Source organism: Hemicordylus capensis, chromosome 3 (genome assembly GCF_027244095.1).
Source record: "Hemicordylus capensis ecotype Gifberg chromosome 3, rHemCap1.1.pri, whole genome shotgun sequence".
NCBI classification, from domain to species: domain Eukaryota; kingdom Metazoa; phylum Chordata; class Lepidosauria; order Squamata; family Cordylidae; genus Hemicordylus; species Hemicordylus capensis.
In genome coordinates, this window is record NC_069659.1 from 294,604,547 (window position 1) to 294,616,548 (window position 12,002).

Consider the following 12,002-nt stretch of genomic DNA (forward strand, 5'->3'; position numbering starts at 1 on the left):
ATTGTTAGAGAGCTTGCAGTTGAGATTTCTTTATCTATCCCAGCTGCAACACAAATGCACAGGTAAGGAGAGCACTGCTAATTAATATTGTCTGGAGACATGGAGTTAAAGTTCTAAATTAAGCAGTTTATTCAGGAAATCCATCGGAGATAGATAAGACCTACTGTACATGCCTTGCTGCTAGCTACATACAGGAAGAGGGAGAGAGAAAAGAAGGTAAGGAAGGCTCTCTCTCCAGGTGAGAGAATGAAACCTGAGACTATCAGTCTAACAAAGGACAAGTAGAGTAGAGAAAGCGTAGTCAGAGAGGGAATGCCCTTACTGGCTGTCTCTATCCCTAATGCCCCTAGTGGTCAATAGAGTTGATGGTACTAAGAGTTGATGTCATCATTATCTGCATTTCCAACAGAATTAAGGGCACCTAAGCCCATTGAAGTCACCTTAAGTGACGCAGTGGGGAAATGCTTGACTAACAAGCAGAAGGTTGCCAGTTCGAATCCCCGCTGCTACTATATTGGGCAGCAGCGATATAGGAAGATGCTGAAAGGCATAATCTCAGACTGCGTGGGAGGAGGCAATTGTAAACTCCTCTTGTATTCTACCAAAGAACACCACAGGGCTCTGTGGGCACCAGGAGTTGAAATCAACTTGACGGCACACTTTACCTTTAAGCCCATTGAAATCAATGGATTTATCTGTGCCCAACTCTGCATAGCACATCATATCAGACTGGGAGAGTACCATGGAGGGTAAGAACATAGACTGACATCCTGAGTCATGAAGCACTTGTGGAAGGAAATGGTGGTAGTGTAAAGCTGTTGTGCTAGCTACTTGAGCTAAGTCTGTAACACAAGTACTGTATTTACTGTAGCTTGCACAACTGTGGCATGACTCATTTGTTTTAAGGTGAACTTTTGTCTGCTGAAATTCCTGTTTTAGTGCAGATATGTGATCTTGTGCTAGTGCAACTTTTCATGTTATGCAAGTGCTTCAATAGTCAGGATGTCAGCTTTCATCAAGATGGGGATGGGTAAATATGGACTGGGAAAAGACCTAAGCGAAACAGTCTTGAAAAACCATCAGAGCTTTGGGGGGGGGGGAGGTGTTTTCCTGTTCCCAACCAACATTTCATTTTGGCTGGAAAATGGTTAAATGTTATTGTTCCCTTTTATTGGCTATTTCCATCAATTTTCTTTTATTTATTGACCACACACTTTACATGAATCATAGTTTAGGACATCCAGCAGATTCCACACTAAACATTTTGAAAAGTGGAAACATATTTTCATAATGATGATTGCATAAAAGAAGATTATACAAGAGGGTGAGAGAAGAAATAGAGGAGAAGGACTATAGTGTTGTGGAAGATGGATGAGATGATTTATGTATCAGGAATGTAAGCTGTGGCTGAAAATGACATGTGGCTGCTGTACTCATATGGCTGGAAACAAAAGCTCCCTGCTCCAACTGGAGTCTCAAGGAGGTTGTTGGTTTTGTAGCCACCATTACTCAATCGCTTCTGAGTCTTGCTAGTCTTAGGGTCTCAGTGGACCACCCTGGTTGCATATGAATGGGATACTAGATGTGTGAACACTGTCAGATATTCCCCTTAGGGGATGGAGCTGCTCTGGGAAGAGCATCTAGGTTCCAAGTTCCCTCCCTGGCATCTCCAAGATAGGGCTGAGAGAGACTCCTGCCTGCAACTTTGGAGAAGCCGCTGCCAGTCTGTGTAGACAGTACTGAGCTAGATGGGCCTATGGTCTGACTCAGTATATGGCAGCTTCCTATGTTCCCAGTACTCTAGGTAGACTCTTCCAAGATGGTGCAGGGGCATGAGAGGGTTCCATGTCCCTTGGAGGAGCCCCTGACACTGGGCAAAGTGCAAGTAAGAATGTGCAGAAACAGTGTTAGATATTAACCAATTATAACAGTGTTCTTCATTGTAAGGCCCAAGGACCAGTGGCAACCCCGATAAACTCTATGTGTGGCTCAGCTCCCTTATTGTTTGTTGGACCTATGTAAAGCTGCAGCCAAAGTTGAATACTCTGCACAGTGGTTGAGCATCTTCTTTGTATGCAGAAGGTAGGGATGTGCACGAACCTGTTCGGAGGCCCTTTTATGGGCCTCCAAACAGGTTCGAACACCGTGCAGTTGGGAGGCTTGAAAGTAAGGGGGGCAACTTTAAGGGTGGGGAGGGTGCACTTACCCCTCCCTCTGCTTTCCCCCCGCCAGTGTACTGTTTGTAAAGACTCCATCAGGATGGCAGCATACCTCACTGCTGCCCTGTTCCGTTCTTGGCCAGAAGTGCCGAGTACGTGTGCACACACCATGCTCATGTGCGCACCCAACATGCGCATGAGGGAGCACAACATGTGCATGTGCACACCCAGCATGCGCATGCACACCCACCACTTCTGGCCAAGGAGGGAATGGGGCGGCAGGGAGGTATGTTGCTGGCCCAACGAAATATTTACAAATGGAGCGCAGGTGGGGGACAAGCAGAGGGAGGGGTAAGTGCACTCTCCTCCACCCTTAACATTGTCCCACCCTGCCTTCAAACCGGCCCCTGCCGGTTCTGTGAACATCCTTAGCAGAAGGTCCCAGATTCAAGCCATGGCATCTCCAGGTAGGGCTGGGAAAGACTCCTGCCTGAAACCTTGGAGAGCCACTTCCAGTCAGTGAAGACAATACTGAGCTAGATGACATAAGGCAGCTTCTAATGTTCCTATGTTCCATCCGAGATGACCAATTTCACCATTTAGCCAGATATATACATTGAAAAGAAAAGAAACATGCTGAAATTGTTCAAGGATGCATAGAAGATATTTTGAAGATACTATGAACTCTATCGCCTGATTCCCAGCCAGATATACAACTACATTCAGCTAACTACTGAGCTACTTCTGTCAATAATCTCACTTACAAAAAGTTTTTAGACATCGTTTTCACATTCAGAGGTTCCAGCCTTACATTAATATTAATATCTACCAGCTCCAGCCATACAGACATGGAGTTTAAAATGCATGGCATTTCTGAGTTTTGTGACCTGGAACATGACCTTTTCATTTCCCAATCAAAAATATTCTGACCACAATTATGTTATTTTGATTCTGGGTTTGGCACAGTATCATATCTGAAATTCCAGCTGTGCATCTCCCACACCAGGTCTGAGGCCACAATGAGTTCAGCTTTCTCTGCAAAGTAGAGGTACAGAGTGGGGAGGGCTTTCCTGCTGCTTACAAATGATCACACACACAGGCAATATACTATTCAACTGAGTTTAGCAATGCTAAATATTCTAGTAATTTCAGCCATTGTGAAACATGCTAGCATCTCCCCCCCCACCTCTCTCATTCGTACAACTGCACATGCATGCATACGCATATGCACACACACAGTATGTGCTCTGGTAACTATACACTATCATAGAGACCTGTTTTGGAAGTGTATTAATAGAAACAGTATTTAACTGAGTTGTCAGATAGGAAGCAGATTATGATTTTCTTTGTCTGGACTTACCTGGGATATCCTTTGCAGAAGTAAATAGTTCACACTGCAGAATGCCAACTATAGAAGAAGCTTTGCATGCAAAGCAGTTCAAATGCAGCTTCTGTAAGAATGTTACCTGTGGAAGATCAGGTTACCCTTTGGCAACTGGGAGCTTTCCCAGACAGCAGGCTTTACCATAGGTTTATTGCGAGGCTTTGCTACAATTTTTTTGTTTTTTGTTTTTAAGCTGATACAAAAAGTGGATTTTTTTTACCCTGGACATAAATTGGACTAGGCTCTAATGTGCAATTAAAAACCCAATTCATGTGTGTGAAGTGCTCCCTAATATCTCACATGGACTTCAGCATGAATCCAGCCGATGTGCGAATGCACACCCTCCATTCTGATCTAAAAGCCTCATCTGGAAATGCTCTGGCAGAATCATTGCCTTAAATTTTTTGAAAACAGCCAGTTTAATAGATCTTAGTGATTCAGATAGTTTAAAAATGGATGTTGGTATCATCTCTTTGAATGCTTGTTTATATCACATGCCCTTGAATCATTGAATCTTGCCACATAGAGAAACTATGCAGCTGAGATGTCCCTATGTGTCCCTATAACTGTACCAGATTTAGCCCAAATTGGTTCCCATTTGCACCTCAAATGTTCACACATCCACCATTGTGAAACAGAGTGGAAGACATCATCACAAACTACTCCATTGAGGTGTCCCTACAGTGGAATTTTGTTCAAATCAGATAGGCAGATCACAGGTTAGCCCTCTTGTTCCTCAAAAGTTCATGAATCCACCATCTTGAATTGGCGTGGATGACATAATCACAAATTATGCCATTGAGGTGTCCCTTTGAGTCACTCACTACAAGTGCACCAAATCTGGTCCAAATTAGGTGGTCTACAAGTTAGCCTGTCAGGACCCACCTGAGGCTGGGACTGAAAGATTAGTGTTTAAATATATGGATGATAAAATAAGCAATATGTTTGTGACCTCTTTGATTTGTTTTAAACCCTTTATTTGTTTGTTTGTTTATTATGCTGCCACCAACAAATTAAATCCTAATTTGGGTCTCTAAACACTAATTTTCATATTGTGCCCAAGTGATAACGTGGGGAGAAGTAGACACAGTTGAAATAGTTTTAATATTTTAAACCAAAGAAAATAACTTTATTGTGGTACAATAGCATCAGTGGTTTCTATTCTCTACAATGTAGGGTCACACACGTAAGGTTTCTGGAACAAACTAACAACCTTAGTATTTACTTGCCAGTCAGTGCACCACTTCTTATATTTAAATCTGATATTCAAAACTCTGGTACTTATTTAAGATTGTGTCAGTGTGCCAACAAAGGCTTTACTGTAACACTACTGAGGTGTCTATTAAGGTAAAACAAGCTTCTTTAGACTTTCAACTCCTTTCCCTGGACACAACCTCCCTGGCTATATAACCTGTGTATTCAACCATACACTCACAGAATTCACAAAGTAATAGTCAAACTTGGTTTGCAGAGGTATTTCCAGGTGTGTACAACCTAGCCACCAACCTCCAAATTCCACCCTCTGTCCTGCTCTAGAGATGCTAACCAGAGATCTCCCCTCTAGCCATAACCATCTCTATCTGAATCTGCCCATTAACTCCAACTGAATTTTATAGCCACCTGTTCACTCCATTCCAAAGCCTCTCCCTTAGGAATTATCTCCAGAGGAGGTTCCTAAGTTTAAATTCCTTTTGATTGACAGTGTGTACTAGCTAATTGCCACATAGCCCACTTGCGCCTCAAATGTTCGCATGTTCACCATCTTGAATTGGGGTGGATGGCATCATTACAGATTATGCCCTTGAGACATCTCTCTGTGTTCCTAAAGTTGTCGCAGATTTGGTTCAGATCGGTTAGGTGGTTCATAAGTTAGCCCACTTATGCCTCAAACATTCATGTGACCACCATCTGAATGGGGTGGATGACATAATCACAAAATACGCTGTTGAAGTGTCCCTATTTGTTCCTACAACTTTACCAAATTTGGTTCAAATAGGTTAGATGGTACACACATTAGCCTAAGTGGCTCAAACATTCACACATCCACCATCTTGAATTGGGGTGGATGACATCATCACAAACTATGCCATTGAGACATCCCTATGTGTCCCTACAGCAGTAGAAAAATTGGTAAAAATAGATTATGCGGTTCACAAGTTAGCCCACTTATGCCTCAAGTGTTTACATGTCTGCCATCTTGAATCAGGGTGGATGACATAATCACAAACTACACCATTGAGGTGTGCCTATGTGTCTCTTCAACTGTACCAAATCTGGTCCAGATCAGTTCCCACTTGCACCTCAAATGTTCACATGTCCGCCATCATGTCCACCCCCAGCACAGTACCTCCAGTGACTGTTGCTGGTGTCTATCTTATGTTTCTTTTTAGATTGTGAGCCCTTTGGGGACAGGGATCCATCTTATTTATTTATTATTTCTCTGTGTAAACCGCCCTGAGCCATTTTTGGAAGGACGGTATAGAAATCAATCAATCAATCAATCAATCAAATAAATAAATCTTGAATCGGGGTGGATGACATCATCACAAACTATGCCATTGAGGTGTGCCTATGTGTACATACAACTGTACCCAATGTGGTTCATATTGGTCCAGGCATTGCAAAGTTGATGGCGGGGTGGGAGCACATACACACGGACACACACATAATGCCAGGTGATCTCATAATAGCAATAGCACTTACATTTATATACCGCTCTATAGCCAGAGCTCTCTAAGCGGTTTACAATGATTTTAGCATATTTCCCCCAACATTCTGGGTACTCATTTTACCGACCTCGGAAGGATGGAAGGCTGAATCAACCTTGAGCCCCTGGTCAGGATCGAACTTGTAACCTTCTGGTTACAAGGTGGCAGTTTTACCACTGCGCCACCAGGGGCTCAAGGTTGACTCATAAGCTTACTTTCCTTAAGCCTAGTCTGGTTTTGTGCCTTTAACAGCAATGATCTGTGGAAATCAGCAGAGATTATTATCATCTGCTAATGCCTGCAGATCAGACTGCTGTTAAAGAAAACATTTTGCAGTATGTGCAGGGTTGGAGCACATGAAAAACTGCAAGAAACAAAAATCCTAAAACAAGCTGTACATGTATGGTCTGAGGCAGGTTCAGTTCATCATAGCTCAGCTCCAGTGTAGCCACAGACATCCCAGCTGGTGTCTAGAAATGTACATCCTCTTTCACACCAAGACTTGTTTAGCCAATCAATAATGGAAGAGCACTGCAAGGCCAATGGGAATGTGTATCTAGATCTGTACCAGCAAAGTGTGCAGAATGGCTGTGTGAATATATTTGTTACACTGCCACCAAGTTCATTCCTGACTTGCTCTGGAATCCATAGACCATGCTCTCTTGGTCTTTTATGCTAAATGCATATTATTGAATTCCTCCCCACCCCCCACCTCCTCCAGACAATTAGAGGAAATCTCTCCTCCTTCCTGGTATTTGGCCTTTTGGATTTTTGTTTAATGGTCCGCTGCTGTTCTGTGACCTGCGTATTGCCAGATCTCTTTTACTGTGATGCAGTGTTTTTGATACTTACTACCTTCTGTTTCCAGAGTACCTCCTGCACACTTTGGAATTTAGCTTCTGGCTTGTGCCTTGCAGAAGCCTCCACTGGAGGGAAGCTTCCAATACAGGCAAGCAGAGGGTCAGATAGGCAGGAGTACTGTGCTTTGAGCATGGGAAAGGTGGGAACTATGCCCAGGGCTCTTGCATATTTGATGGGGCTAAAATGCCAGCAAGTAAAGGTCCTGGAACAATGAAAGCAACTGAACGACCAACCACATCTAATGCACCGAGAGCAACTCCTAGCCATTGATTGAAATGCCATAACTAGTGCCCTGCCGAATAAAGATGAGCTAGCTCCCTTGACTCTCAAAGCATACTGTTGGTATAATTACTTCCTAGCATTTTACGCCCCTGAAGTTTCCATTGCAGGAGAGCCTGCGCTCTTACAGTCTACAATTCCTAAAATTGCCCTAAGCAGCTAGAGCCCAGAATTGTTTTTGGGAGTGACTGCTGGAGGACATTGCTCATTACTGACCTAGATCCTCCCAGCCAAATGCCTCTCTTTGCACAGTCACTCCTACTCTTTGGATTTGGTATGTGGTACAGGCAGCCCAGCTCAGCATCCAGGAACTTTGGGTTTTTGGTTTGAGGTTCCTGCCTGGCAGCCTTGGATGCCTCTTTGCCTCAGAATGAAAGACTTGCTGTGGTGTAGGACCCTGGATCTCCCAATCTGAGATCAATTTCTCCAACTACAGCAGGCTAGGAGAAGTATACTCTGCTCTTCCTTTTCCCGCTTCTTGCATACTACTTTCTTCCTTCTGTTTTTCCTGCTTGCCTACTTCCCCCTTCTCTGTCTTGGAACAGCCTTCAGAATCACTACTGCAATCAATACTCAGTACCAGTTATTGTATTGTGCTCTTGTTGTAGTTGTAGTAGTAGTAGTAATTTTTATTTCAGTCACTGACCAGCAAATACAGAAAACAAAAGTAACAATAAAAATACACAGAATTCCTAAAAGTTCCTAAAAACATTTAAACATATCAGGGGAGATTCTGCTCTTGTAATAAAACATATTTATTTTGGGAGTGTGACTGCTGAAGGACGTTGCCCATTACTGACCTGCTCCCTCCCTGGATTTCATTGTTTGTGCAGAGTCTTTATCAGGGGTATCCAGTAACTCCTCTTGTGTGGTTATATTGGATCAGTTTCAGTTTGTGACTCCTGATGATGTGAACAAGCTGCTTGGAACTGTGAGTCCTACCACCTGTTCTCTTGACCCTTGTCCAACATGGTTTATATTATCAAGCAGGGAGACGGTGGGAGAGATTGAGATAATAAATGCTTCTCTGAGGGAAGGTAGGATTCCTCTTTGTTTAAAAGGAGGCAATTATTAGACCTCTTTTAAAGAAGCCTACACTGGATCGCTTAGATTTAGGCAATTATAGGCCTGTCTCCAATCTCCCATGGTTGGCCAAAGTGATTGAGAGGGTGGTGGCCTCTCAACTCCAGGCAGTCTTGGATGAAACAGATTATCTAGACTCATTTCAGTCCGGCTTTCAGGTGGTTTATGGGGCAGAGATGGCATTGGTCGGCTGGCCTGATGGATGATCTCCAAAGAGGAATTGACAGAGGGAGTGTGACTCTGTTGGTCCTTTAGGATCTCTTGGCCGTTTGCGATATTATCAGCCATGGCATCTTTCTGGATCACCTGCAGAGACTGGGTCTAGGAGGCATTGCTTTGCAGAGGATCCGCTCATATATCTCGGGCAGATTTCAGAAGGTGTTACTTGGAGACTTCTGCTCTACAAAGCGAGAGCTTTTGTATGGTGTCCCTCAGGGCTCCATTTTGTCTCCAATGCTTTTTAACATCTACATGAAACCACTGGGAAAGATCATCAGGAGATTTGGTGTAGGGTGTTATCAGTGCATTGATAACACTCAAATCTACTTCTCCACGTGTGGTGGATTAAATCCTTTGTCTCAGAGCAAGCTAACAAGAGGGAAAGAAATGCTGAATCATCCCTGCTGAGCTGCCTGACTAGGCTTCTCCTAAAATTATTCTGTAATATCGGTAGGTTCAAAAGGCTGCAACCACCACCCCTCTTACTGACAGAGTGTGAACCTCCCTGGGCTTGGGGTGGAATCCAAGGGAAAACTCTCTTTATTTTGCTATTGGATAAGTACAAAAATCTTCCATGTGCAAGTTTATCTGCTGAATGTCTGAGGATGTGCTTGTACCAGAGAACTTCCCCTTCACCCCCCCTCCCCTTTTCCTGAGTTAAAAACCAACTTGGGGAGGCTTGTAAAAAGAAAAGACCAAAAAAGGTTTTCTTCAGTTACTATAGACTACTTCCATCTGAGGCTTTCTTAGCTTTTAAACACAGTTAAAAAGACATAGTAGGTTACAAAAATAGGTTGTCTTCATGCACACTTAAATGCTTATAGAGTCTCTTGCAATGCCCTAGGTAGGATGGTGTTTTTTTATTTCAATTGTATTACAGGTAAACTGAAATAAAACAGTATCGGGAATATGCAAAAGTGCACACACCAAAGAAATAGAAATTCTAATGCAAAGTCTGACTAAACAAACTTTTCCCTAGACTAAACCTCCCTTTTCCTTGAACTCACCAAACTCTGGATGAAAATTCAAGCTTCCTGCCCTCCTGTCTTCATGCTGAAGACAGAAACCTCCATGCTGGCTTTGACCATGAGGGAATAAACTCCATTGCACCTCACTAAGCCTTTCCACATGCACTTCTCTCCAACAAAGACTGCCCTTGTTCCCAGAATTCCTTGCAACTACTTTCTAGGTCCCACCCACCTGGTGTACTGATTGGATGCCCTGGAGTTCACCAGCATATCAGTCAAGACAAGGATTCACTCCCTTTTATCTCTTAAGGGGGAGGGGAGGCTGGTCATTACTACACCATGACAGCTTCATCAGGCAATGACATAACTTCCCTAAATAACTGCCTTGAGACAGTAATGGTCTGGATGAGGGATAACAAACTGAGACTGAATCCAAACAAGATGGAAGTGCTCACTGTAGGAAGCCACAGTTTGGGAAATGGGATAGATCTGCCTGTCCTGGATGGGGTTACACTCCCCCAGAAGGAACAGGTTCACAGTTTGGGAGTACTTCTGGACTCAACCTTCTCTCTGATACTTCAGGTGGAGGTGGTGGCCAGGAGTGCTTTCACCCCAGCTTTGACTGGTTCATCAACTGTGTCCTTTCCTGGAAGTGAGTCACCTTAAGACAGTGGTGCACATGCTGGTAACCTCCAGGCTTGACTACTGCAATGCACTCTATGTAGGACTGCCTTTGCACATAGTCCAGAAGTTGTAATTGGTGCAGAATGCTGCTGCCAGATTGGTATCTGGGATGTCCCGTAGTGACCATATTACTTTTATTCTCAAAGACCTCCACTGACTACCAGTAGGTTTCAAGGAAAAATACGAAGTGCTGGTTATTACCTATAAAGCCCTTAATGGCCTGGGCCCATGGCATTTAAGAGAATGCCTTCTTCGTTATGAACCCTGCCGCCTATTAAGATCTTCAGGGGAGGTTCATCTGAGTGTGCTGCCAGCTCTTCTGGTGGGAGGAGAGCTGGTCTTGTGGTAAAGGTAAAGTATGTCGTTGAGTCAATTTCGACTCCTGGTGCCCACAGAGCCCTCTGGTTTTCTTTGGTAGGATACGGGGGGGGGGGGTACCATTGCCTCATCCTGTGCAGTATGAGATTATGCCTTTCAGCATCTTCCTATATCGCTGCTGGCCAATATAGGTGTTTCCCATAGTCTGGGAAACATACCAGCGGAGATTCAAGCTGGCAACCATAGCAAGCATTAATTGTCCCCTTTGCTAAGCAGGGTCTGCCTTGGTTGCATATGTATGGGAGACTACGTGTGTATGTACTGTAAGATACTCCTCTTAGGAGATGGAACTGCTCTGGGAAGAGCACCTGCATGCTTGCATGTAGATGTCACGCCCTCGATCTCAGACAGCGAGGAGGGGGAAGCTGTCAACTTTTCAGCCGATGCTGGGGTGTCTGAGGGGCAGGGCCTAGCTGTCAGTTTCCAAGAAAGGGCTGAGGCAGATGATTCAGAGCAGGCACAACAACCTGAGACAGCAGAAACCGTGACGGACCAATCAGAAGAGGAGCTATGCAAGCAACCTCCACTGACTCCACAACAGAGGCGGATCACAAGGCGAAGAACTCAGCTTGAAACTATCAGGAGGAGTAAACGCCTCTTGCAGAGGGCTGATAAGCCTTGAATTCCTGCTAGCTGGGAGCTCTCAGCTTGTACTGTAAATTACGTCACCAGCTTTCTATTCACTGCTGGAAAGCAATGTGTGTCAACTTTCTTGTGGACAGCTTGCAGCCAAGCCTGATGAAGAAGAACTGTGTCTGAGCCAGCCGTCTCTTGTTTCTGCAGCTCTGTTTGATACCAGGTGGCCAGATACTGACAGTAGAAGGTTCCAAGTTCCCTCCCTGGCATCTCCAAGATAGGGTTGAGAGAGATTCCTGCTTGCAACCTTGGAGAAGCTGCTGCCAGTCTGTGTAGACAGTACTGAGCTAGATGGACAAAGGTATGTCAGCTCGAGATTGTAAACCCATGTGTGAGCTGCAAATGCTTTGAAATGTTAGCCACAAAGTGTGCTATGTAAAGAAAATAAACAAAGTTGTATAATTTTTTTGATAAAAATATCTAATTAAAAATTAATTGATGCAACATAAGTTGTATTTTGCATTAAACCCACACACTGTAGTCTTGGAGCTTTCTCTGCCCTATTTTAAGAGATTCTGTAGTAAACTCTTAATTACAAGATGGATAATGTATGGCTGGCAGATGTTTCATTCATGAGAGCCAATGTTAGGACATAGTCTTGTAATAGCTGGAAATGTCTTCATGTTCTTGAACAAAATATCCA